Raw genomic sequence first — 10,090 nt, forward strand, 5'->3', positions numbered from 1 at the left:
CAATGGGTATTGCATTAAATCTATAAATTGCTTTGGATAGTATGGACATTTTAGTGATGTTGATTCTACCAATCCATGAACACGGTATGTTCTTCCATTTGTTTATGTCTTCCTTTATCTATTTTTCCAATGTCCTGTAATTTCCCGAGTACAGATCTTTTACCTCCTTAGTTAATTTTATTCATGGGTATCTTTTTTTGGTGCAATGTTAAATGGGATTGTTTTTTGTTGTTTGTTTTTTTTTTTAGTTTCTATTTCTGTGAGTTCATTGTTGGTGTATAAAAAAGCCATAGATTTCTGGGTGTTAATTTTGTATCCTGCTACACTGATGAATTCATTTATTAAGTCTAGCAGCTTTTTTATGGAATCTTTCGGGTTTTCTATGTACAGTATCATGTGATCTGTGAATACTAACAGTTTTACTTCTTCTTTTCTAATTTAGATGCCTTTTATTTCTTCTTCTTGTCTGATCACTATGGCTAACACTTCCAGTACTATAGAACTTTATTGACCTCTTATATGAATGACCTTATTTAATCCTCACAACAAATATTTGAGATAAATATAAATATGTCTATTTTACAGGATCAGAGACATTATCTGCATGTGATTCCTAGAAATGCTATAGCCATCTTCTGGCCATGAAATAATGCATTGATGTCAAGCCCTGGGAGACAGAAGGGAAATATGGGTAGGAACAGCTATTTATAAGATACCAAATTAAAAGCTAAATGAACATCAGCAACAACCTTAATAAATTACATTTATTGAGCATTTCACAAGATTTATTTCATTTGATAGAAACAACAGTTCTCTGAGTAAAAACGTATATGTGGACCCCATTATGAGGCTCAGAAATGTTAAGTACTGTAGCAAAACTTGTTTGTCCTTTCCTCTTCCTCATTAATAGAATTTCATTGTTTTCACCTTCCTCTGGGTAGACATTATTTGGAAGGCTGAACTTTTTCTTGTCCTTGGGAGGTGAATCATGATTACTTTTTGCCAATCAGTGATCTCATTCCCCTTGTTAGTAATTGCATCCACCCCTCCACCATGGAAATGGGACTAATCCTGGTCAATGGAACCTAAAGGGAATTCTGCTAAGAGGCTTCTGGGAGAGGTTATCATTGAAAGTTAAAAGACACTAATGGAAAGAAATGTCTTCCCTGTTACTTGAAATGAATGGTTCTGCATAGTATGCCTAGAACATCTGTAACTTTGTGGCTCATAAGAACAGAGATTGCTGACAATGTGGGAAGGGAAGAAGGGCTAAATGGAAAGCACTGAATCTCTGATGAGCCATTGAATTAAGAAAAAGCCCTGGAATTGTGTTGCATCTAAACTTGTTGTTTAAGCCACTTTTCATTAGGCATTCTGTTATTGGCAGGTGAATTCATTCTGTCTTATCCAAATACTTAGGAAGTTAAATGGCAAAGTCAGGAATGAAATCAAGGTCTGTCTGTCTCTAAAATTCATGGGCTTAATCCCTATATAAAGTGTCTCTGAATAGGTGAACTCTCAAGGCTGGGCTAACAGCCTGCAATATTATAGCATATAAGATACTGTAGGTTAGAAGTAATTTTGTGTTGTTAAAGAATAAATGTATGAATTTATAAGACAAACTTAGAATCTTAGAATTTTAAAAAAATCTTAGATATTCTTACCCAACGTCTCACTTGGTAAAATAATTCCCTTTCTACAATATCTGATAATCCCTATTATCAACTTAAATATTTCCAGTGGGGAGGCAATGATTGTAACAGGGAAAAGTTAGACTTCGTAGTCTCTGACTTATACCCGAATCCCGATTCTACTATTACACTAGCTCTTTTCATCTAAATTTGTAAAATGGGCACAATAATAGCCACTCAAGGTTGTGATGATGGTTAGTACAATAATGAAGATAAAATGTTTAACACAAAATACAAGGTAGAGAGGACATTATTTCATTTGACATACAATAATTTCTAATGAAAATAATTTGAGCCCCCATCCAAGTATCTGGGAAGAGGAAAACATACTCATTATTTTTTTTCAAGTACAGTTTACATTTGATATTATTTTGTATTAGATTCAGGCTTACAGTGTAGTGGTTGGATAATCATATACTTTGTAAAGTGTTCCCCCTGATATTTCCAGTACCCACATGGCACCATACATAGTTATTGGGATATTATTGACTATAGTTCCTATGGTGCACTTTTCATCCCCATGACTATTTTGTGACATACTTTTTTCTTTAATTCCTTAACCTTTTTCACTCAGTCCCCCAATCTCCATCCCTTCTGGCAACCATCAGTTCTCTGTATCTATGAGTCTGTCTCTGTTTAGTTTGTTTGTTCATATTGTTCTTTAGATTCCACATATAAATGAAATAGTGTGGTATTTGTCCTTCTCTGACTAACTTATTTCACTTAGCATAATATTCTCTAGGACCATCAATGCTGTTGTTGCAAATGATAAGATTTCATCCTTTTTTATGGCCAAGTGATATTCTATTGTATATACATGCCACTACTTTTATAAAAATATTTTTATTGATTTCAGAGAGCAAGGGAGAGGGAGAGAGAGATAGAAACATCAATGATGAGAGAGAATCATTGATCAGCTGACTTATGCACACCCACAAATGGGGATTGAGCCCACAACCTGGGCATGTGCCCTGACTAGGATTTGAAACCTGGTTAATAGGTTGATGCTTAACCACTGAGCCATGCTGGCTAGGCATACCCCACCTTTTTATCCACTTTCTTATTGATGGACACTTGTATTGCTTCCATAGCTTAGCTATTGTAAATAATGTTGCAATGAACATAAGGGTGCATAAATCCTTTCAAATCAATGTTCGGGTTTCTTCAGATATATACCCAGAATTGGAAATGCTGGGTCATAAGGCAGTTCCATTTTTCAATTTTTTTGAGAAACCTTCATACTGCTTTCCATAGTGGCTGCACCAATTTGCATTCCCACCAAATAGTGCACAAGAGTTCTCTTTTCTCCAAATACCAACATTTGTTTGTTGATTTATTGATGGTAGCATTCTGGACAGATGTGAGGTGATATCTCATTGTGGTTTTAATTTGCATCTTTTCATATGTCTATTGGTCATCTGAATGTCATCTCTGGAGAAGTGTCTATTCAGGTCCGTTGCCCATTTTTTCATTGCATTGTTTGTTTTTGGAGTTGAGTTATATGAGTTTTAATAAATTTGAGATAATAGCCCCTTATTAGATGTATCATTGGTAAATATGTCTTCTCATTCAGTGGGTTGTCCTTGTATTTTGTTGATGGCTTCTTTTTCTGTGCAAAACCTTTTGTTTGATGTTGTTCCACTTGTTTATTTTTTCTCTTACCTGAGGAGATATATCAGAAAAAGCTTTACTTAGAGACATGTTTTAAATTTTACTGCTTCTGTTTTCTTCTAGGAGTTTTATGGTTTCAAGTCTAACATTTAAGTCTTTAATCCATTTTGAGTTTATTCTTGTGTGCGGTGTAAGAAGGTGGTCTAGGTTTTTGGTTTTGTTTTGTTTGTTTTTTTGTTAATCCTCACCTGAGGATATTTTTCCATTGATTTTTAGAGAGAGTGGAAGGGAGAGAAACATCAATGTGAGAGAGACACATTGATTGGTTCCCTCCTTTATGCACCCTGACCAGGACCAGGGAACCTGCAACCAAGGTATGTGTCCTTGACCTGAATTGAACCAGGGACCCTTCATTCCACAGGCCGATGATCTATCTATCCACTGAGCAAACACAGCTAAGACAGAAGGTGGTCTAGTTTTATTTTTTGCATGTCTCTGTCCAGTTTTCCCAATACCATTTATGTAATAGGCTTTATTTACCCCATTGTATTTTTGTGTTTCCTTAAACATTTTCAGTTTTGAGGGATAAAGAATTTTGAAGGATGCTAGCTGATACTAAGAGTAACAATTTCACCATTGTATAGGCAGAGAGGGAACTTTGGGATCCCATATGACATTTACCCTTTGAACTTACAAATTTTGATTATATGAAATATTGTATTTTTATATATAACTACAGTAATATCCCTCATTGCATGTGTTCTTCTTAAAATGTGACTTTAATGTTCCTCCCAATGAAGGGAGGGCTCTATATTTCATCCCCTCAAATGTGGATGGGGGCTTATGACTGATCTATTCTACATACAGCAGAAATGATGTTATATTACTTTTGAAGCTAAATCATAATAAAGATAACAGCTTCTTTGACACACTTGATCTCTGGAAGTCAGCCATCATGCTGTGAGATAACTCATACAAGCCTAAGTAGAGAGACCACACATAGAGACACAATATGGAGGAGAACTGAGGCCCCCAGCTGACAGCCAGCATCAACTACCAGACTTGTGAGTGAACTAGCCTAGCCTTTGAGTATTTGGCTGAGAGTTCTGACATTATGGAGCAGAAACAAGCTATCCTCATTATCTCCTGTCCAATTTCCTGACCCACAGCATCTGGAGTATAATAAATGTTTGCTTTATGCCTCTAAGTTTTGGGGTAATTATTTTTGCAGCCATAGTAACTGGAATATGTGGCATACACACAAAAATTCAATACCATACCTGTGGGGGTAATTTTTAAAGCACAGTTCAATGAATCATAGTTATTATTTAATATCACTAGCTGTGGACCCAGAAGTTTGTATGCGTTATCTTATTGAATTCTTACAAATTCCGACAGAGTTGGCCCTATTATTATCCACATTTTATAACCAGTAAACTGAAGATTAAGTAACCTGCTTGGGTCATGCAGTTAAAGTCTACGCTCTTTACATTATGCGACATGACTTCTTGAGGAAGAACTATAGTTTAAATGTGCAAAAAAAGATATACTCTCTAAGACAGTGATGGCGAACCTATGACACGCGACATGCGAACTCATTTTTTTGGTTGATTTTTCTTTGTTAAATGGCATTTAAATATATAAAGTAAATATCAAAAATATAAGTCTTTGTTTTACTATGGTTGCAAATATCAAAAGATTTCTATATGTGACACTGCACCAGAGTTAAGTTAGGGTTTTTCAAAATGCTGACACGCCAAGCTCAAAAGGTTCACCATCACTGCTCTAAGACTTGATTACAGAAACCTTGCCCAAATTCCCATGTTTATGCTGCCCAACTTCCATAAGACCACTTTCACTAAATGCCTGTAATTATTGCATTAGCTTCTAGTTAGGTTACCTGCTTTCAGATTTTTGGGGTACAAAGTCCTCCCGTATTCTCTATTGAATTTCCTAAAACACCAGTTTGGGTCTGTCTCTCACCAATGTTCTTGCTTAATAACTTCATCCAAAAACTTCTCTATTTTCTGAAGGACTCAATCAAGAGTGCCCACTCTTAAAAAAACACAGGATCTTCCACTTTCTCTTTGTTTATCTTTTCATCATTGCACCTCTCAGTGCCTAGCTCAGAGCCTGGCACATAGAAGAAGTTCAGGAAATATTTTGTGCAATGAAATATCTTAAGTGCAATATTGTGTAGGGTAGTTTTCTGCCTTCTTATACTTTGCTCCATATAAGGGTATGTTGGACCAGGAATGAACCTTGGGACTGGCGTTAGATGAGCAAGTACTTTCTAGTTGTTAACTGGGACTTAAACGAGGCCAGTGAGCACAGGGAAGTTTAGAAAACCCTAATGCTCTCATAAACTTCTGGAAAAAACTACATAAGTATTCACATCCCCATTGTTAATGTAGAGTAAGAACACAACGTTTTGCTTAGTTTGAGCAAAACTTATGGGTAACTTATTTTTTGTTTGTTTTTCAATTACAGTTTGCATGCAATATTATTTTGCATTAGTTTCAGGTGTACAGCATAGTTGTTAGACAAACACATGCTTTACAAAGTGGTCTCCCTGATATTTCCAGTACTTACCTGGCACTATACAATAATTTATTACAATATTATTGACTATATTTCCTATGCTATACTTCACATTCCTGTGACTATTTTGTGACTACCAATTTGTACTTCTTAATCCTTTTTTCACCAAAGCCCCCAATCTCTCTTCTTTTGGCAACTATCCCTCTGATCTTTGTGTCTATGAGTGTGTTTTTATTTTGTTTGTTCATTTATTTTGCTTTTGAAATTCCACATAAAAGTGAAATCATATGGCACTTGTCTTTCTCTGGGTAACACCTTTCATAAACTTTACATTTGCTAAACTTTCTTACAGATGGAAGGTAGAAAATATCTCATATTTTTAAACTTAATTTTAATTATATAAGCAATATATGAATGAATAAGTATTATTTTTTAAAAAAACATTGCTTTCCAAAAATTATTATTATTATTTTCTTGATGATGTATATTCTCTAATAATTCTGAGAGTTTCTATGGGTGGTAAGGTTTCTGATTTCTTATACATACAAAACGCCTTTATTTCATCCTTTTACTTATATGATAGTTTTGGCTTGATATTAAATCCAAGGTTCAACATTATCTTCACTCAACAGTTTAAAGATATTTCTCCACTACTTTCCTGCATTTTATGTTGCTAATAGGAAGTCTGATATCTTGTTTCATTGTCTTCATTTTCATTTAGAAAATTTTTAGTATTTTCTTATTTTCCTTGATGCTCTAAACTTCCCCTGTGGTATCTCTAGGTTTAGAGGTTATTGTTTTGTCAATTACAGTTCTTGTTTTTATAAGTCATCCTCCTTGGAATTTTAAAGGTCCCTTTCAATCTGAGGATTCATGACTTCAATTCTGGAAATGTTTTTGTTTGTTTTGATAAATATTCTTCAAATATTCAATCCTATCCATTCTTTTCATTTTTACTCAACAGAACTCCTGAGACAAATGTGAAAATTTCTTGATTGATCTATCTTTAGTGCCTTTCTTTCCTACTTTCTATCCCTCTATTCTTTATCTTATGCTCTGGGAGAATTCCTCAGGCCAATTTTCCAGATCACTGATTTAATCTCTGTTTGTGTCCATCACAACTAATCATTCAGTCCATCTATTGACATTAGAATTTAACCAGTTATTTATTTTTTAAAACCTCTTATTTTCATATTTACTTATTATTATTATTTCATAATTACTTTTTATTTCATGAATGTGGTATCTTTTTTATCATTCTGAGGTTATTACAATTTTATATTCATTTTCTGAGGACTATTTCTCTGATGAAAGTCCTTTTATTTGTTGAGTTCATTTGCTCCATTTTATGGCATTTGATTTACTTAAATGTCTGATGATTCTCTTATGATATGCTTCTGTCTGTAGTTGATATTTCTTTTTAGACTGTATAATCCCTCTGTTTATGCAGCCCATTTAAGAGAATAGAGGGAATAGATGTAGCTATTGATTTCAGTGTATATAAGATAGAGAAAATGATGCAATAGAATGGGAACCTTGATGAATCTGTGTGCTTCTTTATTCCTCATAAATACATCTGCTTGGCAATTGCCCACCACTCAGGATACTAGATTATCTCATAGCCTTAACCTCTTACACTCATTGCTTTTACTTGAAGACAGATCCCCTGTTACTGCTTGCTGGTCCATGTGGTAGGAAGAGGGGATGAACAAAAACTGAGTCTTTTGGACTTTCTTCCTGTGATATTGAATAGTTGCCTCTAAGACCACTTTTTCAACCTACGTTTTGCCTTTTGGCATGAAGAACTCCTGACGTACTTTCACTATCTATAAGAATTATTTTACCATGCTCCCTTATGTATGTCCTAGACAGTGGTTTTCTTATTTAATCAGAACCCAACTACTTCTCATATTTTAAGGATTCCTCTCAGTATTTGGCCCACCAAGAGTTACTCAATAATGACTATATATTGAATCATTTTTCTGTTGTATCAGGTAGAACAGAGCAAGTAAAGAAACTCTAAATAGTGGCTCAAAGAAAGTATAAGATTATTTCTCTATTACAAAAAAGAAGTTTATAAGGAAGTTTCCCAGGGCTGACCACCAGACTCCAGTTTGTCTTGTTGTTGTGCCCTTCTCAATACAAGGCTTATACTTTCTGATATAGATAACTGCTTGAACACAAATCATGTTACTCACATTTCAACCAGTAAGATGGAAAAAATGATTAAAAGGGAAAAAAAGGTGTGGCTCCCCTCTCTATGGATATTTCCAATAAGTTATACATGAAACTTCTATATTCTTGGAGTCTGGTACATGCATACTACTAGGGACTTTACATATAATTTTTTATTTATTTTTCAAAACAACCCTTATATTATCCTTATTTTATAGATAAACTAAAGGCCCATTGCAGGAAGATTCCTGCAAGAATAGGGCTTTGCTCCCGCCTCTGCTGCCTTGGCTCCCTCCTGCCTCGCCCCACCTCCCGTTGCCTCCCGCCTCCCACTGCCTCCTGCCTCCTCCCTCCACCTCCTGCCTCCCTCTGCCTCCTGCCTCCCGCTGCCCACCACACCCTGGCTCCACTCCTATCTCCTGTCTCGACTGCCTTGGCTCCATTCCTGTCTCTGCCGCCTCTACTTTGCTCCTTTCTGCAGTGCTTGGCTTCCTTCTACATTGTCTTCAGGCTTCACTCCCAGCTGGCATATGCAAATTAACCGCCATCTTGGTTGGGTTAATTTGCATATAGTCACTCTGATTGGCTGGTGAGCATAGCGAAGGTATGGTCAATTAGCATCTTTGTCTTTTATTAGTGTAGATGTCACTAATTTGCTCAAGGCCATGCAACTAATAAGCTGTAAGACTCTGATCTGAACTCAGATCTGACTTCAAAGTCCACTTCACTAGGTTTTTTTCCACCATACCAGTGGTTCTTAACATTGGCTGTACAAGATAATCACCAGGGTAGCTTTAAAAAAACAATGTTTGGGGACTACACCAGATCAATTAAATCATAGTCAAGAACATTTTGTAAAACTTTCTATTTTATTCTATTGTGAAGTCAGGGTTGAATACTACTGTACTTTCTTACTGGTCTTTGTAGCTATGTCCCTCTGCCAAGTATTTTATTAATTACCTGATTGCTAACACTCTGCTTACATTTTTAATTGTCTGTGTAATTTTTTAACTATTATTTTTACAATTTAAAGAAAATTACCTCATTTCATATTTGCTTCAAATTTTAAAAAATCATTAAATATATATCAGACATGCAAAATTATACAGATTTTTAAAATCAATCTATATAGTCAGACATATTAACAGGCTACAGAAGAAAAATCACATGCTAAAATTAATAGATGCAGAAAAAACATTTGACAAAATTCAACACCCATTCATGATTTTTAAAAATATATTTTTATTGATTTCAGAAAGGAAAGGAGATAGAGAGAGATACATAAACATCAATGATAAAAGAGAATCATTGATAGGCTGCCTCTTCCATGCCCCACACTGGGGATTGAACCTGCAACCCAGGCATGTGCCCTGACTGGGAATTGAACCATGACCTCCTGGTTTATAGGTCGGAGCTAAACTGTTGGGCCATGCTGGCTAGGCCCATTCATGATTTTAAAAATTCCTTCAGAAAACTCTAAGAATTAAGGGTAAAATGCTCAACTTGACTCAGAACATCTACAAAAACAGAAACAAGAACAAACACAAAACCTCTCAATTTCACACTTAATAGTGAAAGGCTAAATGCTGTCAAGCTAAGATTGGAAAATAAGGCAAAGATGTCCATTCTCACCATATTATTCAATACAAAACTATAATTTTTAGCCAATGCAATAAGGCAGAAAAAAAGACATTCTGATTGGCAAAAAATCATTAACTATATATCAGACATGCAAAATTATACAGATTTTTAAAATCAATTTGTATAAGGAATAAATAAACCATCTCTATTTGAAGATGACACAGTGATCAGTGTAGAAAATCTCAAAACAATTACAAAAACCTTTTGAAACCAATAAGTGAATCCAGCATGGTTACAAAATATAAGATTAACATACAATTATCAATTGTTTTATATATATTAACAACATGTGGAAAGCAAAATTTTAAGTACAATACCATTTCTAATTATTTAAAATACATAGAAATAAATCCAACAAAACATTTACAGAAGTTATGTGATGAAAATTATAAAACAGTAAGGAAATAAATCAAAGAAGATTTTTAAAAAGG

This window comes from Myotis davidii, unplaced genomic scaffold (assembly GCF_000327345.1).
Source record: "Myotis davidii unplaced genomic scaffold, ASM32734v1 scaffold1362, whole genome shotgun sequence".
NCBI classification, from domain to species: domain Eukaryota; kingdom Metazoa; phylum Chordata; class Mammalia; order Chiroptera; family Vespertilionidae; genus Myotis; species Myotis davidii.